The sequence below is a fragment of the Protopterus annectens genome, chromosome 12.part0 (assembly GCF_019279795.1).
Source record: "Protopterus annectens isolate FY-2018-M chromosome 12.part0, PAN1.0, whole genome shotgun sequence".
Classification (NCBI taxonomy): Eukaryota; Metazoa; Chordata; order Ceratodontiformes; family Protopteridae; genus Protopterus; species Protopterus annectens.
Genome location: NC_056746.1, coordinates 1244524141 through 1244543387, shown reverse-complemented (window position 1 = coordinate 1244543387; position 19247 = coordinate 1244524141).

Sequence of the window (19247 nt, the reverse complement as noted above, 5' to 3'; positions counted from 1 at the left end):
GAGGTCTGGGACCATCTCGCACATGATGTCACCAGTGCTACTGACATCGCTTGAACTGGTGAGCAGGTCTGGCACCATTTCACTGACCTCAAGTATAGGAAGAGAGGAGCTCTTGGACCAGTGGACCCAAGACACATGGGCACAGAATGTCCCAGAAGTGTGTAAGTATCAGTATCAATCAGTGTTTACCAAAGTCCAACCTGCATATATGATTGCTAGGTATGCATAAATGTTTCTTTAGCTCCTGTACAGCTGCAGATGAGAGGGCTGTGAACACAGACACCCATGCAGCAGGTTGCTAAGGCTGTGCCAGGGGGCTGTTGAGTACAAATCTAGCTTGCAGTATTCAGGGCAAATAAATAGAAAGGAGTATAATATAAACTGCCAGTAGGCTAAAATGTGTACTGTGTGTAATGAATAAATGAGACATTAGCAGAGTAATACTAATGTACAGGATAGCTATCAATAAAAGTGCCAGTACCTATCAATAAAACTAAAAACCTCAGACTGTTGTGTTTATTTTGGTATGTGGTAGTATGACTCTAAATGTGTACAGGTTCTGCACAGCAACTATGGCTCTGCCAGCATGAATTAATTGAGGATCATCTGACAAAGATTGTGGAGCTGTAAAACAGGAGATGAAATGTTCCATGCACTAAGATCTGATCCCTGAATAGTAATGTGTAAATTATTATACTGTATCCCCTACAGCAGTGCTTTGTGTTAACCATTGCTTTCCAGATTGTAATATGTCAAAGTATTAATACACAGTACAAGAAATATCTGCCATGCATGAATATCAGAATTACAAGGTCAGATTGTCCAGCCAAGAGAAAAAACAGTCAAGCTAAAGACAACAGTTCCTTAATAGTTCATTGTGTTGAAACGCAACCTTTTTGCACAAACAGGCATGGTTCGAATCCCAGGAGTGGTAGTAAGCTGTATGCATAATTTCACACAAGAATATGTGAATATGTATAGAAACAGTCAGATATTGTTAACAGAAATTTCCCCCACAAGTCTGCCTGGTAAGGAAATGTTTCTATTAGCTGTAAGAAGGCTGTACTAATACATTGCATACAACACTTCCACTGTGCAACCCCAAGGCTGCAAATGTCAGCAAGATAAGTACATACACCAAGCAGTTTTGTCTGATAAATGTCCAAGTGTCACGTTGTCATGGATAGTGGTCACCAATGCCAATACCCAGGGTTACAGATAGAAATCCAAGCAAAGTATGGCAGTAGCACACACACACAGAGCATGAGTGCAGGGCACCCCTGTCAGTGTCATATATGTAATCTTGAATATGTGAATATGTGTAGAAACAGTCAGGTAATGTTAACAGATATTTCCTCCACAGGTCTGCCAGGTAAAGAAATGTATGTATTAGCTTTAAGAAGGCTTTAGTAATACACTCTGTACAGACATTCCATTGCTCAACCTCAGGCCACCCTGTCTGCACCAATAATTCATACACATAACCAACGGGTATGTTTTTCTCCAAACCTACTCTTGGGACATGTGTCCTATTGTTCTACAAATATTGAATGGTTTGATTATTAATGTTTCCCATTCAAATACTATCATTGGTGGCTTTTGCTATCAATGTAACTTGCATGCTGTTATGATGCCTACTGTTGTTCCATTTATGCATGTGTTCTGTTTGCTATGCAACTGTTTTAAATCTTTTATTTTGGGTTAATTGGAAAACCCATGTATGCTGTTAAACCTAATTTTTAAATGTTTTGTTCATGACTAACCAACTTGTTTTGTAAAACCTCAACACCATAGCATGTCTGGAAGGCAGATTCTGGCGGATCCACCTGTCCCACCTCATCTTTCCGTGGCACCGGACTCCAGCACATCTGGGACCCAACCCAGGACCTCCTCATCTGCTGTTCCTGCACTACCTTTGGGTGGAACTGCCTCAGGGGTCGGGGCCCATCCCCCCAGGAGAAGGCACAGACAGGAAACTGTCACCCATAGCCAGGTCCATGACTTGGTGTGCAGTGCCATCCAAAAAGAGTTTGATGGACAACTGCACCAGATTGAGGGCTGCCTGGTGCATCTTGAGGATCAGCCTGAACCTGCTGTCTAGCCCCAGCACAGCCACCTTTGGGGTCATGAAGGTGCAGTGGTGACTGCCCATGAGTGGGGACATCAGTCCCACTGTATTCATTTGAGGGCTCATGGGAATCTGATTCCCAAACACCTTCATCATCCAAGGAGTTTACCCCCCATATGTGTCATATACTTCCCCTGTCTGCTGTCTTGCCTGTCTTGTCTGTCTACCTACCCAACTTACCTCCCCAAATATACCTACTATCCTTCCCCAACATCCCACTCTCACCTTAAAAAAAAGGGCTTCTGTTCCCAAAAAAAAAATTATGCCCCATACATAGGTGTCCATTTTGCACGTGTCCACTGGACACATGTAATCTGGTCCAAATGGCTTGGCAACACATTACTGCTGTCCTCACCTCTCTCTCTCAAGGGTTTTAGTGTCCAAATTCAACTCCAGATTCTGTAGAAATTCACAGCTGTTGTTGTAGAAGAAATGGACAGCTATGGACCTTTCCTACACCAGTCCTGCACAACCCTAGCTACCTATCATACTATACTTCCCTCTGTGTGCCCATTTTTTCACCATTTTCCTATCACCCCTTTATCTTTTCTTTTAAAGACATTAACATGGGGGTAAGCAGCGGTAAGTTAAGCTAAAATGGATTAACTGTAGCTTTGCATTGCTTAGCATCGTGCAAACCCATGCTAACTTCCTTACAACTGCATAAAAGTGCTTTAATCACTCTGTATCCATCAGACCTTGTTCTGCCCAGAAACAAAATAGTCAGCCATGCCAAGTCTTGGACCCAGGATGCTGTGCTCTTCAATAACAGCATCATACCACTACACCATCTGAGCTTTAACAAGCATATCATGCATTCTGGTCATTTAACATTAATGAATAACCCATCAATCCCAAGTCTGAAACCCATGACCCTGTACACTATAATCAGAGAAATGTACCACTACACCATCTGAGGTGCTAATGTTGCTTTTTCAAACATATGCAATAGAGGCATGCAACATTAGGGAGAAAGCTGTGAGGAATCATTCATGTGTTGTATATAGACATATACGCATATATATATATATATATATATATATATATATATATATATATATATATGGGATCCGTACTGATCCCCGAATGAAAATATCACCGAATCACTAATGGCTGGGCATACGTGAAAGTGCTTTTCACCAAAGAAGCACTTTCACATAAGTATGCCTGTTGCGGAGGTCGTACTATGATGCAGATAAGGGAAAATTCCCTTTTCCCTACTGTAGTGCGATCTCGGAGTGAGAATATTAAAGTGGGGGGGGTGGGGGGCACACCCCCACATGGGGGGAACAGGGGGGCTTGTCCCCCTGCAAAAATGTTAATTTATTTTTTTTAACACACTTTAGTGAAAGTGCTTTTTCGGTGAAAGTGGTTTCGATAAAGTATGTTCGGTGATAGTGGATTTGGACTATTGAACTTTCGTTTAACAGTCCTAGATCCATATATATATATATATATATATATATATATATATATATATATATATATATATATATTTACACATAAACACACACACACACACACACACACAGATATATATATATATATATATATATATATATATATATATATATATATATATATATATATATATATATATATATATATACAAATATATATATATATATATATATATATATATATATATATATATATATATATACATTTATATGCATGTATGTATATAACATGCAGTGCAGTCATTCCTCAGAACCATCCCTCTCAACCTCTTAGTGCAAGAAACCTGTACAAAGGCTGTAAAATGGGGGGGATGGGCCACATATAGGGACATATTTCAAATATTGCTGTTATAAATGAAGATATTTGCTACAGAAACAGTGTGCATTTCAGCAGACAATTACTGATGGATATGAGGATGGAAACTGAAATGTTATGTCATTATTTACTGACATAAATCCTTGGATCATCACAGTGATTTACCAGACAAATACAAATAAATTGTGGAACAGAACAAAAGTACGGGCCAAACATCTGGACATTCTCTGAAAATCCTGGCAGTGGAGAGGTATGCTCAGAACCTCTTATTGCAATGAATCTGGACCAAACCTGACAAATTGGGGGGACAAAGGGATGAAAATAGGGACATATCCAAAATACATGAGTAGATAAGCCGAGAAAGTTGATGTAGTAACACTATATGTCCTAACGTATATTAATTGAAATATCTGGGACTCAATTACTTCTCATTTGTTAGTGACCTCAATCCCCACATCATCCCACTGATGTGTCAGGGATACACAATAGTTATGGGGACCAGAACAAAATATCAGCTAGACAACTGGGCATCCTACAAATGTGTGGACATAACACAACATTAGGGAAACTATACTCAGCTGCCAAGCAACATCCAAACTATAATCAGACTGACATAACATTACCCATATCTAGGTCTGGAGCTGTACACATGCATTTGCAAATATAACAGGCACTACAGGGATGTAATACTAGTGGAAAACAGCTACTGGTGAGAAAGTGCATACCCACAACCAATTCAGTCACAGCAACATACCAGTGAACAAACTGGACACTACAGTATAATGATTGTGTGAGCAATATCCCATTTGCAACTCACACATTACCCCTACATACACTGCCCCAAGTTCCAGTGTAGTGGGAATCTTGAAGTGTTACAGGCCATGTCACGGTCTGCCTGTACAAACATATACAGGCAATAGAGAACCAGAAACCGGAGCAGCATGCCCAGTCAGATAGAAAGGGCCCATGACACTAACATGTACCCTCCTCCCTACACAGCAAAATAACATGTACATACTGCCCTGCAATGCTACACAATCCTGACAGTCTCTTAACAATGTCCAGACATACACAGATTTCTCAAATGTACAGTTTCCCACAGAATGTATAGGCACAGGACTCATATCTATGGCTGCTTCCTTGTTACATATCTGGGGGGTCTATGACATCATTGGGATAGTAGCAGGAATGAAGGCAATAAATAATGATACTACATACCTCTGAACCTCTTAGTGCATGACATCTGGAAAAAGCCTGACATAATTGGGGGACAGAGGCCCAAACACAGGGGTATATTGGACATATTGCTGTTATAAATTTAGACAGCTGCTGGTGTTAATTGGTTTGTTGTCACATATCGTTTCTGAGGGATATGAAGTCAGTAACACCAATGGATGTTAGCATTTACTGACTGCATTCCCCAGAGTATCCTTCTGATTAGCCAAGGACAACAACTGTCTGGGGAATAGACCAAACATATCAACCACTAATCTGGACAATGTCTAGGCCTCTGGACAGTGTATAGGTATGACTGCAGTCATGTAACAGAATGGAAATCCCCTGCCGGCTGCCAAACATGTCATCCAGCACCTTATGAAGCACAGTAAGACCAACATAACACTCCCCCACATCAGCTCTGGGCAATTACCCATGTATATTCAAACACAGCATGCACTACAGGGATGGAACTGTAGTGAAAAGCAGATAGTGGTGCAAAACTGTCCACCCCAAAACATTCGCAATACAGTCACATCAACATACCAATACAGAAAATGAACTCCAGAGTAGAATGACTGTCTGAACAAACATCCTGACTGCCAGTCACACACTACACTGACATATGGTGGCCAAAATCACAGTGTAATGGGAATCCTGAGATGTTACTGGATATTTCACAGTCTGCCCCTACAAGCATACAGACCTGATAGACCGCCAGCAGTCATAGCAGCGTGCACAGTCAGATAGGTAAAGGATATATGGCACTCACATCTGGTAGTCTCTCTAGCCAGCCCAACAAACATCTACACACAACACAGCTACACAATCTTGACAGTCTGTTCACAATAGCCAGACATACATAACTGTCATAGGTACAGATTTCCACAGAATTTCCAGGGTGTGGAACCATAATCCTGGCCATGGCAGCTTACTATGGCCAGAAGTCTGCTAGGTCACAAGGACAATAACTGGAGTGCAGTCAGTAATTAATGATATACCATACCTCTACACCTCATAGTGCAGGACATCTGGACAACTCATGACATACTTAGGGGCAGGGGGATGGAAAGAGGGACATATCACACATAATGGTGTTACAAACTGAAACAGTAGCTGGCATTACATGTGTTGTTGTAACATAACATCCCTGAAGGATATGATGGCTGGAACACCAATGGATGGCAACTGTTAGTGACTACAATCCTCACATTATCCTACAGACCCCACAAAAACAGATGTTGTTCGAGGAACCAACCAAACATAACAGGCAAACCTCTGGCCACTCTGTCGACAACATGCCAGTTGAGAGGTATGTCAGAGGCATATCACTGTCAGATGCCAAGTCTCTCAGTAAATTCATGTCCAGATGAGCCCTGTCAATCTAGCAACCATGCATTTGTATAACAGCACTAATGACATACAATCTGTACCCAGTTTTGGAGCTTTGTCCGACATGTTGTTGTGCTGTCTCCACATGTCCTTTCCTGTGAGGTATTCCCACCTACTGTCTGTAAAGATGTAGCCCCACACCTCCGTAATGTCCCCTGCACAGGCAAGGAAAATGGGCAGGGACCACATGAATGAGTCCCATATGTTGGAACTAGCAGCAGTGTCCAGACCCACACCTCACAACTATGTGGCTACCTACATAGCTGTATGTCCTCAGCAATACCTGACAATCCCCTCAAGGTAGGCTGAATGCCTGTGGTGGACAGCAGCAATACACAACTACCATCATAGGTGGAAATAATCGCAGGATGGGCCAAGAAGGAACAGGTGCCTCACTGGCAGCCATGTCAGCTTGTTCTGCACAAGCAAATAAGGTCACAGGTGATGCACACTAAACAGGTGATGTAACTAAGGCTGTCTTTGAGTGCAAAATGGATACATGCACCAAGGCCAATCACTAAGCCTTCCAGATATGTCTGCAATTCCAGAGGCAACACACTTATCTGCTCTGTAGTGGTGGTCAATAACACCACATACACATATGCCATAGATATAGGCAACCGGCTGCAGACAGATGAAGTGTACACATGTGCATGTACAGCACCTGCCCCCTCCCCTCATGATCAGGAAGCAGGTCTGTAATGCTCTCTCAAAGGCAACACATAGAGGTCTCCATAGGCCTGATACCATTCTTGAGGTGCATCCTACATGAACACAGGCATGGGTTCTTAGACACATTCTGCAGTGTAGTCAACCAAGCCTGAGCACCGGTGTCATTCCCATCTGCACAGAGGACAGACAGAAAGTTGATAGAAAACAGCTTATGCATTAGCATGAATGTTCTGAAGGATACAAATCTGAAACTGAAATGTATGATATTATGTCATGACAGCAGTCCTCAGTGAGATGGCCAAAAACCTCAATAGTTTCCATTTAATATAATAATATAATATTAATATGCAATTGGAGATAAATAAAAATATGCAGCTCAAATCCCCAAACCAAGGTAGTGTAGTGGTCTGGGTCCCAGCTTTGCATGCAGGCATACACATTTTGAGTACTACAACAGGCAATTCAATTTTACATGGGAAAGCAGTGTTAAAAGTACTATTTTCATATTAAAATATGTGGTAAGTTATTTTTGTCACCCAGGGTAGTGTAGCTGGTGTAAAATGGAAGTGTGAGTGCATATAACATGTGAAACCACCCATGTATACACGTGTCCCATACAATATAGTTATACCCCTACCCCTTGCTACTGTAATAAAAGCACATTTTATATTTTATAAGAAAAATATAAAAAATATATAGAAATATAATATATTATAATGATATATTATAATTATATTATAATAATATAGTGTCATAATAATAACGTAATATTATAATATATATAGAAATATGCATAAAAGATATTTTATAAGAATGAACTGTGAGCAATGGTTTAAGCATTGCTCAAACGTGAATGCTAAGCAGCAGGTAACTCAGCTAAGTGGATCTGCGCACTGGTAAATGTCACTAAGTGAAGCCAACACAGATTAAGCATCTGTATGTTTAATTGAGTACTGGCATCGCTTAGTGTCATGCAAACCTGTGCAAACCCATTTACAACTGCTTAAAACTGCTTTAATCACTCTGTTTCCATCACCCACTGTTCTGCCTAGCAACAAATCAATCAGGGCCACTAAGTCTCAAACCAAGACCCCTGTACACCATAATCAGAGCAATGTACCACTACACCATTTGAGCTGCAAGAATTGGTGATGATTTTTCAAACATATCATGCAGTACAGTCATTCAACAGTAGGGAAAAGATTCCATAGAATCAGTCAGGTTTTGTATTTATACATACACACATGTATATATGTATGGAGATGCATATATATGGAAAAATATATGCATAATATAAATAGAGATATACATATAAATATATATATATATATATATATATATATATATAAATATATATATATATACATATATATATATATATATATATATATATATATATATATATATATATATATATATATATATATATATATATATATATATATATATATATATATATATATATATATATATATATATATATATATATATATATATATATATATATATATATATATATATATATATATATATATATATATATTCATAACATGTAGTGGAGTCATACCTCATAACCATACCTCTTAACCTCTTAGTGCAAGAAAAATGGCCAAAGACTGTCCGAATGGGGGACAATGGGCCCAAACTAGGGGACATATTTTAAATATTGTTCTTATAAATGTAGAATGTTGCCAGAGTGACAGGGTTTGTTTCAGCATCATGTTCTGAAGGATGTGAGTTCTGAACCTGAAATGTATGTCTTCATTTACTGTCAGAAAACCTCAGATCATCACAGTGATTTACCAGGGATACAAAAATAATGACTCTGTGGAGCAGGCCAGAAATATGAGGAGTAAACGTGGACATACTGCAACAATCTGGACAGTCGAGAGGTAGGCTCAGAACCCCTTAGTGCAATGAATCTGGACCAAGCCTGACAAAGTGGGGGGGGGGAGAAAGACATGAAAATAGGGACATATCTGAAATACTGGAGTAGATAAGCTGACACAGTTGCTGCAGCAATACCCTTAAGTCTGTCCTAATGGGTTCCCTTGGGTCTATATTATATCATCGAATGCTTAAAAAAGTGAACACTGATTGATCGACCCAATTTAAGCGAAAGCTTACAATCTCGAACTGTCAGATCAGCGATTTTTTTCCCATCCAAAACACATACACACAACACAAGCACACCAAACAAACAGAAATCCACACGCATACACCTAAAATCTGATACCTAACCCTACACTGAAATATACACACACCACTAACTACCCACTTACCTTAACGCAAACCCTAACCCTAAGGTCCGTCACTATCGCACACTCACCTCTCCCACTCCCTAACCCTAACTCACTTAAATCTGCCCTAACCCTCATGTCCACTCAATCGCACACACACCTAACCCGAGCCCTAACCCTAACTCACCTAAATCACCCTAACACTCACATCCACACAATCGCACACTTACCTGAATCCGACCAGTAACTTTCCACCATAACACTGAAAATACCAAAGCAACAGAAATGGACAACCAAATTCTTTCCCTAGGAAAAAATTCGAGTTTCTGATGCTTCGATATTTTGCAGTTTCGCGAAAATAAGTTTGATCAATCAGCGTTTGCTTTTTTAAGCATGCAAGGATATAATATAGACCCGTCCCCTTCACATGGTCAACATTTCATAAAGTTGAAGAACATATGATCGACCTTTGAAATGTCGACCATGCAGAACAGGCATCTCCATACAGTACAGAATGGAAATGGAAAGATTTCCATCTTCTGCACTGTAGTGAGATCTTGGAGTTGGTATATATAAGTTCTAGGGAGTGTGAGGGGTGGAGCAATGTGAAGGTAAGTGATTGTTGTGTTTTTTTTATTTTTTTACATGGTCAATGTTTCAAAAGTTGATCATATGGTCTTGGACTTTATGAAATGTCGACCATGTAAATTAGACGCGTCCTAACATAGTTGTCTCACTACTTAGTGACTGAAATCCTCACATCATCCCACTGATGTGTTAGAAATACAAAGTTTATTATTTTATATTTGTTAACTGTATGCTGTGATATTGTATGAGGAAGTTGGGAGTGGCAGAAAAGTATGTAAGAGTGGTACAGGATATGTACAAGGGTAGTGTGACATTGGTGAGGACTGTGGTGGGAGTGACAGATACGTTTAAGGTGAAGGTGGGATTACATCAAGGATCAGCTCTGAGCCCTTTCTTATTTGCAGTAGTGATGGACAGGTTGACAGATGGGATCAGACAGGAGGCCCCGTAGACTATGATGTTTGCTGATGACATTGTGATATGTAGTGAGAGTAGGGACCAGGTTGAGGAGACCCAGGAGAGGTGGAGATATGCTTTAGAGAGGAGAGGAATGAAGGTCAGCAGAGCTAAAACAGAATATACGTGTGTAAATGTGAGGGAGGGTAGAGGAATGGTGAGGATGCAGGGAGTAGAGTTGGTAAAGGTGGATGAGTTTAAGTACTTGGGATCAACAGTTCAGAGTAATGGTGAGTGTGGAAGAAAGGTGAAGAAGAGAGTACAAGCAGGGTGAAATTGGTGAAGAAAAGTGTCAGGAGTGATTTGTGACAGAAGGGTACCAGTAAGAGTGAAAGGGAAGGTCTACAAGAGGGTAGTGAGACCAGCTATGTTCTATGGGTTGGAGACAGTGGCATTGACGAAAAGGTAGGAGTCAAAGCTGGATATGGCAGAGTTAAAGATGTTAAGATTTGCACTGGGTGTGACTAGGATGGACAGGATTAGGAATCAGTATATTAGAGGGTCAGCTCAGGTTGGACAGTTTGGAGACAAAGCAAGAGAGGTGAGATTGCATTGGTTTGGACATGTGCTGAGGAGGGATGCTGGGTATATTGGGGAAAAGGATGCTAAGGATAGAGCTGCTAGGTAAGAGGAAAAGAGGAAGGCCTAAGATAAGGTTTATGGATGTAGTGAGAGAGGACATGCAGGCAGTTGGTGTAAAAGAGCATGATGCAGAGGACAGGTAGAAATGGAAACAGAAGACCCGTTGTGGCGACCCCTAACGGGAACAGCTGAAAGAAGATGATGAACTGGGAAAGTCCAACTTGGAACAAGCCAATTTTCAGTCAAGGCCCGGGGAGAAATGCTCCAGACATGTGTCTTTATAACATGGAAAGAAACAGGAGCAACCAGAGGAAATCCACACAAATGCAGGGAGGACATGCAGACTCCACACAGAAGGCATTCAGCTGAGAATCAAACCAGGGAACCCCTTGCCGTGAGGCAACAATGTTACCTCTGCACCATTGTGCCATCCAATGAAAATACTTATGGGGGCAGGCAACAGTACATCCTACAAATATCTGGACTTAACATCACATTAGGGAAACTACACTCAATTACTAAGCATGTCACCAAGCACCATCCAAACTACAGTCAGACTGACACAACACAAACCCAAATCCACTAGGGGGAATTACACATGTATTGGCAAATATATTAGGCACTACAGGGATGTAACACTGAAAAATAGACATCAGTGTGAAAGGGCATACCTACAACCAGTTCCACTACAGTCACAGTGACATACCAGTAAGCCAAAGGAACAGTACAGTATAAGAACTTTGTGAACAAAAACATCTCAACACATTTGCCTGGACAAATTCATAGTGTAGTATGATGCCTGACTGTGGTATGAGACATGTCTCAGTTGGCCACTACAAACATATACAGCCTATAGACCACCAGAAACAGGAGCAGCATGCACAGGCAGATAGAAAAGGAGCCATAACACATACATCCACCCCTCCCTACACAGGCCAAATAACACTACAATGATACACAATCCTGACAGTCTGTCAAAAATTGCCAGAAATCCACAGACCTCTCAACTGTACAAAGTCCCACAGAATGCCCAGTTTTTTTCCTCATATATAAGGCCTCTTCCACATAACATGTCTGGCAGTCTGATACATCACTGGAATGACATCAGGAATGTAGGCACTAAATAATCATACACCATACATATCAACCTCTTACTGCATGGCATCTAGACAAAGCCTGACATAACTGTAGGACAGAGACCCAAAAATAGGGGCATATTTGAAATATTGCTGTTATAAACTGAGAAAGTTGCTGGTGTAACAGGGTCAGTTGTAACATATCTTTTCTGAGGGATATGAGGTCAGAAACACCAATGGATATTAGCAGTTACTGACTGTAACCCTCAGAATATGCTACTGATTTTCCAAAGACAAAAAATGTCTGAGGAACACACCAAACATAGGAGTCCAAACTCTGGCCATTCTGTGGATAGCCCTACAGTTGAGAGTTATGTCAAACACATAACACTGTCAGAGTTAAAATCATGCAGAAACTCCATGTCCACACAAATCCTGTTAAGCTAGCATTAATACAAATACATAACAGCAATACTTACATTCTGTCCCTATGTCTGGAACATTCTCCACCATTTTATTGGCTTGTCTCCACAGTTTTGGTTGTAAAGTGTTTCCAAATACCCTTTGTGATCCTGTTGTTCACACACCTCCATGAATTCTCCTCACTGGCAAGGAAAAGGGCCAATGCTCACATGACATACTCAATTATAGGAGTGTGTTGCCATGTTATTTGTTATATGAATAACAACACAGCTGTTCTGCATGCAGTTAGCAAGTGGGCGACACCAACGGATGCATAGGCCATCAGCTGCTCATGAGCATTACCTACAAAAGGCAAGCTGCTGCATAAGCAAAACAGATTTACACCCTACATCCTTGAGAGAGAGAGAGACAGTGAAAAAAAAAAAACAAGCAGGATATAACCACCTACACTTGAAAAAAACAGGTATGTCAAACAAGTAAGCATGTAATGGACTGCAGTAGTGGGGTATGTAAGAATGGGCACAAGGAAGTTTAACATATATGTCTCAACAAGACTTGCTGTATTGATATATTGCTGATCAGAACCTATGGCCATAGCATCTGGGTCTGTCTGTAGTGACATAGATCATAGGGCAGGCCTCTGAGTCACCCCAGGAAAGGATGCCTCACATATGACTACTACTGGAGTATGTGTTGAATAATACTGACCATGACAATGCTAGGCCAGTTACTGGGATGTCATACATATCTATATCTTACTTGTGAATACAACTATGCTATACTTGTTTATCTCAGAAATGTAAGAGACCTATACATGGTATTTGCACAGCAGAGTACTGTTGCAGACATGTGTGTTGAGCTGCATGTGATATACTGAGCTCATACCATTAAACTGTCCAGTGTTATGCACACTAACCATATGTGTGCCACATATTTGTAGTCATTTACTCATAGAGTTGTGTTTTGTCTGGAAATTCATTGGCAAATCTGTGAAGACTGACATTACAACATCTCCTTTTTTTCTTCTGGCTGTTCCCATTAGGAGTCACCACAGTGGATAATTCGTTGTCATTTCTGCCTGTCCTCTGCATCTTGCTCTGTCACAGCAACCACCTATATTGAGAGTAGGGAAAAGATTTAGGAGACCCTGGAGAGGTGGAGATATGCTTTATAGATTGCTAATCCTGTCCACCCTCGTCATACCACAGCACATAAGCTAATATTTAATCCAACCAAATGCCCCGCGCTGACAAACATCCTTCCCCCTTATACTTCAAATAGAACTCTCAGATCTAAACACCAAAATGTAATTACTGTCCACAAACCTAAATGTCCTGCTGGACAACTTCCCCTCTCTTTCTCCCTAGGCAAAAAATGGAATTCTCTCCCATCTGCACTAAGGACAATGTCAAACACAGACAACTTCAAAACTCAGCTTAATACCTACCTCTCTGCCAAATGGAAACATAACTGCATTCTCCCTACCTAGATCACTTATAAGTAAAAGCCATTGGGAGGGTAGCCTTCTGTGTTCCTAAGCTCCTTACAGCTTGCTATATCTTTCCATAGCTAATTCCCATATAATCTCTTACAGTATGTAAATATTATAAATATCCTTTGATTGGACTGTATGAATAATTTTGTTAAAATGAATCTGTAATTTATAATCCATATGGTATTTTTGCTATGGGCAAAACTACTCATGCTTTGTATTGAATTTGATATGTATTTGTATTTGTACTTGTAACTTTTATTTTACTTGACTGTTAACTCTACTATAATCTGTATTATGGATCTTTTCTTCCTGGGCCCCCACTGAAAATGGGCTCTCTGGGCCCAGTGGACTTCCCTGGTAATCAGAATGGAAATAAATAAATAAAATGTCCTCTCTCACCACATCCAGAAACCTTATCTGAGGCCCTTCTCTTTTCCTCTTACCTGGCAGCTTCATCCTTACCATCCTTTTCCCATTATACTCAGCATCCCTCCTCAGCACGTCCAAACTGATGCAATCTTGCCTCTCTGGCTTTGTCTCAAAACCGTCCAACATGGGCTGACCCTCTCATATACACATTGCTAATCCTGTGCACCCTTGTTACACCCAGTGCAAATCCCAACATCTGTAACTCTGCCATGTCCAGTTCTGACTCCTGCCATTTTGTCAATGCCACTGTCTCCAACACATATAACATTGCTGGTCTCACTACCCTCTTGTAGACTTTCCCTTTCACTTTTACTGGTACTCGTCTGTCACAAATCACTCCTGACACTCTTCTCCACCCTCTCCATCCTGCCTGTACTCTCTTTTTCACCTGTCCTCCACAGTCATCATTACTCTGAAATGTAGATCCCAGTCATTTAAACTCATCCACCTTTGCCAACTCTACCCCCTGCATCCTCAATATTCTGCTATCCTCCCTCTCATTCACACATAGATATTCTGTCTTAGTCCTGCTGACCTTCATTCCTCTCCTCTCTAGAGCATATCTCCACCTCTTCATGGTCTCCTAAATATGTTCCCTATTCTCAATACAGATCACAATGTCATCTACAAACACAGTCAATGGGGACTCCTGTATGATCTTGTCTGTCAGCTTGTCCATCACCATATCAAATAAGAAAGGGCTCACAGCTGATCCCTGATGTCATCCCACCTCCACCTTAAATGCATCTGTCATTCCCACCGCAGACTTCACTGCTGTCACACCACCCTTGTACATATCTTGTACCACTCTTACATATATCTATGCCACTCATGACTTCCTCATACAATACCACTTTCTCTAAGTCCAGAAAGACACAAAACAACTCCTGACCTTCTCTGTACCTCTCCATCAACACTCTCAGAGCAAACATTGCATCTGTAGTGCTCTTTCCTGGTATAAAAACATACTGTTGACCAGTACTCATCACCTCCCTGCTTAACCTAGCTTCCACTACTCTTTACCATAACTCCATGCTGTGACTGATTAATGTTATCCCTCTGTAGTTACTACAGCTCTGCACATCAACCTTATTCTTAAAATGGTACCCAAACACTTTCTCTCCACTCCTCATGGAACTTCTCACTTTCCAAGATATCATTAAACAATCTTGTTAAAAACACCACTGCCATTTCCCCTAAACACCTCCATGATTCCACAGGTATGGCATGTGGACCAACAGGCTTTCCAGTATTCATCCTCTTCATAGCTATCCTTACCTCCTCCTTGATAAGCCAATATACTTCCTAATTCACCATACGCACATCATACAACCTTTTCTCATCAGCCTCTCAAAGTACTCTGTCCATCTGCTCAACACACTCTCCTCGTTTGTGAGTACATTTCGCTCATTATCCTTTATCACCCTTATCTGCTGCACATCTTTCCTAGCTCAGTCCCTATGTCTAGCCAATTGGTACAAGTCCTTTCATCCCTCCTTAGTGTCCAACCTGTCATACAACTCTTCAAAATGCCTCATGCTTAGCATTTGCCACCACTCTCTTTGCCATGCACCTCATCTCCTTATACTCATGTCTACTTTCCTCATCTCTCTGACAGTCCCACTCCTTCTTCCCCAACCTCTTTTTCTGTATACTATCCTGTACTTCCTCAGTCCACCACCAGGTCTCCTTCTACTCCTTCCTCCAACCACATGTCACACCAAGCACCTTTCTAGCTGTCTCCCTTACTAGCTCTGCTGTACTTACCAAGATATTTGGTAAATCTTCACTGCCACCCAGTGCCTGTCTTAACCCTTCCCTGAACTCCTGAAAAATCACCCTTTTCCAGTTACCACCATTTGATCCTTGGTGCTGCCCTCACACTTCTCCTCTTCTTGATCACCAACGTCATCTTACAGACCAACATTCTATGCTGCCTAACTACACTTTCCCCTGTCACCACTTCACAGTCTCCAATCTCCTTCAAACTGGCCCTCCCATATTGGATGTATTCCACCTGTGTGCATCTTCCTCCACTCTTGCATGTCACCCTATGCTCCTCTCTCTTGTTATAGTATGTATTCACCACAGCCATGTCCACCTTTTTTTCATAATCCACTACCATCTCATCATCTGCATTCCTTTGCTTAACACCATACATACCCATCACTTGCTCATCCCCTCTGTTTATTTCACCAACATGCCCATTGAAATCTGCTGCAATCACCACTCTCTCACCCTTGGGTATAGTCATCACCACGTCATCCAACTGACTTCACATTTCTCTTTCTCATCCATCGCACAACGAACTTGCGTAGCATATGCACTAACAACATTCATCATTACACCGTCAATTTCCAACTTCATAAACATCACTCTATCAGGCACTCATTTCATCCTCCAAAAACACTCTTGGCATACTGTTTCTTCTGTATAACCCATATCCAGTTTCTCCTCCAATCCACACCATGATAGCACAATTATGACCTGCCTCCGATACACCTAGCCATACTCCCTTTCCATCTGGTCTCTTGCACACACAATATAGCAACCTTCATCTGGCCATCATATCAGTTAGCTCTGTCCCTATACCAGTCATACTGCCAACATTAAAAGTTCTTACCCTCACTACCACACTCCTAGCCTTTCTCTTCTCTTCCTGCCATATGAGTGTTTGACATCCTCCAGGGTATGTCTGTCAATGCAAAGGCTGCTGTGCTATTGAATGAGTGAAGTGGGTTACAGCAATATTAAGACAGTGTCACTAATTGTTTCCCATTGCTCCCCATGTATGTGTGGTGTCCTACAGATGTATAACGGGTTGAGAGGGATGACTGGGCAGCAAGAGTGTGAATACAGTGTGCCATACTGACATAGAACAGAAATGTATATCAGGTATTTGTAGGTATATCTGGCTGCCTCATAACAACAGACATGGGATGCAAAATGTCAGTTAAATAAGTTGTACATGTTGTACATGTGTGTAATCTTAGTTACTGTGCATCCAACAGACTGACATTTCTACCACTACTGGTTTTTGCATTGACCTGACACAGCCATGGGTACTACAATAAGGATGATTATCAGTTTGAAATTGAAGAGGTGTCCAACTGTGTTATGACTTTGTGTCCATGCCCACTACAAACAGCTATATGAGCACCTGCATAGGTGTATGGACTCAGCAATACCGTATTTGTAAAACCTGCCTCCACCAAAGTAGAATAATCCCCTTTGCTGGACAGCAGCAATACACAAACCACAGACTTGGTCCCTATATTGGCTGTACAGGGCAAAGTAGGAGCAGGCACCAACTTGGCATCAAGTCAGCCTTTGAACAAGCATATAAGGTCACAGGTGGATTACTGTAAGGCTAACTATGAGTACAAATTTGACACATTCACCAAGGCCAATCACAAGGGCATCTTCACATATGTCTGCATTCTCAGCGGCAACAAACCAGCCCACCCTGTAATGGTGGTCAATCAGACCACATACACACACAACATAGCTATAGCCAACCTGCTGCAGATAGGTTTAGGGTAAGCATCAACCCCCCTGACTCAGAATCACTATAAGTGGATATGCACAGCACCCACACCCCTCCCCTCATCACCAGTGAGCAGGTACATATTGCCTAGTGAAAGGCAACAAACGTAAGTATCCGTGGGACCTGATAACATCCCTGTCCGCATCCAACATGAACTCATGGATGTGCTCCCAGCTCCATTACACATTGTAGTCACAACAAGCCTCGGCACCAGCCACACCCCATCCACATGGAACATGGTCAATGTCATCCCTCTACACAGACATGAATGAGGAATAGATGATTATGCAATTAACTGGCCCTCATTGGGGGGAATATGACACATCAGGACCAGGAGTGCAATGCAAGCTGATACTGTGCTGATAGATTACAGGTGTATGGTGTGGTTGTGAGTGGTGGCTACTGGTATTCAATGTAGATGTCCAGGTTCTGTACATACTGTTGCCAAATGTATGAGGTCCTGTGATGTGTTTCTCTGTTTATGTCTTCCAGGTGCAATGTTGCATCAGCGAAGGTCAACATTCTCAGTGGCTGAGACAAATATAATCATAGAAGCCATACTACAGAACCATGCCATAATGTCTGGTTGGAGCCAGCAACATCTGTGGGAGAGGGCTGCCCTGTGGGATGACCTTGTCCACAGTGTAAACAATGTTGTCCTGCACACACATACATATGAGCAGGTCCGGCATTGTGCAACCAACCTCATATGCCATGTCTGGCAAAGGGCTGCTACTGTGGCCAGGGACCACACAGCCACAGGTGGGGTCCCAGCCATGCAGGCCCCACTGCCACCCACCGAGGAGCTCCTTGCCAACTTTGGGGCACCCATCTCAGTACAACATTAGGGTATAGACCCCCACATGCTGGAGGTGGGTGGCACCCAGACAATGGATGAGGAATGTGCAGGTAAGGCTCTATTGGAGATTACTAGACTTGTGCAGTAGACATACTTGTATCTGTAGAATATCTACATGCATGTGTCAGGTCAGACTGCAGTTGTGAATGGGGTTTTCTAATGCACAGAAGTGTACATCTATGGTGAAGGACAGCATACTGTGTAGTATTGGGGGTTACACTGTAAATATGCAGACATGCTGCATCCATCCTGTATCAATGTCACATGTGAGTCTGATGACAATACTTCTCTCCCACAACTACCTAGGTCCCTACGGTCTGCATGTGGGGCAGCAGCCTGAAGCTGGTGAGTATGGAATTGTTCTGTTGT